Source organism: Kryptolebias marmoratus, linkage group LG5 (assembly GCF_001649575.2).
Source record: "Kryptolebias marmoratus isolate JLee-2015 linkage group LG5, ASM164957v2, whole genome shotgun sequence".
Taxonomy (NCBI): Eukaryota; Metazoa; Chordata; class Actinopteri; order Cyprinodontiformes; family Rivulidae; genus Kryptolebias; species Kryptolebias marmoratus.
Window position 1 is genome coordinate 1,898,258 of NC_051434.1, and position 1,126 is coordinate 1,899,383.

Consider the following 1,126-nt stretch of genomic DNA (forward strand, 5'->3'; position numbering starts at 1 on the left):
TAGTACCCACTGTTGGTCTCCTAGTACCCACTGTTGGTCTCTTAGTACCCACTGTTGGTCTCCTAGTACCCACTGTTAGTCTGTTTATACCCGACTGAGGGCCAAATGGCTTAAAGTAATCTATATTACTGTAATCTACTCATCTGGTTAGAATTTGGTTACAATCAGGTTTAGGATTACAGGGTAATGACAGTATGTTAATGAGTAATCAGCATTTAGTTTAGGGTCAGATAATGGTTGTAATTTGGTTAATATCAGAGGTAGGATTACTGAGTTATGGAGCAGGTAAGCAGATAGAAAAAGCTCGGTGTGGGGGACTAAAGTGACAGAAGTACAGAATGACCCGAAGCTGAAGAAGAGGTCTGGATTTCCCTCCTGGACCTGCTGCCGTTCGACCTTGGATAAACTGAGGAAACCTGATTGATGCTTCATTTCTGCAGCTGCTCCCATGAACACAGATGTTCTTCAAGAACAAGGTCACCTTTAATGGAGAACATTCTCATTTTCCAGACATTTAACATTTGATTAAACCTGATTATTGTCAGTTTTCTACACATCTGTTCTCTGGCAACCAGAAGAACTTATAATTGTGATTTTCTAACAGGGCAGGAAACAAAAAACAGTAAAAAATGATTTTCTATTATGTAGATTTAGATAACGGAAATATTCAGAACCCGTGAGAATGAAAATACTGAACATTCCTCAGAGCTGATTAAAAAATACACCCAAGGTCTTCCTGCTGGCGTTTCTCAGCCGGAGAACCTTGGATGAAACAAGTTTTATTATCATACCCAAACTGCTCTTTTTATCAGATGTATTTGTAGTTTGTCACTCTGTTTTTGTACACGTTGAGTGGAAACTCATGTCACAGTAAGTGTTATTTTTTTAGAAGCTCTAATTGGCGTTTTGAATAAAAGGTTTCTGATTGGCTGAAACAGGAAGTACTTCACGTTCCGTGGTGGTAAACTTCACTGCGGGTGTGTGCGGTCAGTCACACTCAGACACAAACACTGTCTGTTCCCGCCTCCCCCACCGCCTCCCCCCGCTCTCCCTCGCTCCATGTTTTCTGTATGTCGCCCCCCCCCTCCCCCCCAGCTGGGATTTAAAACTGTGGAAGTGGATCAAC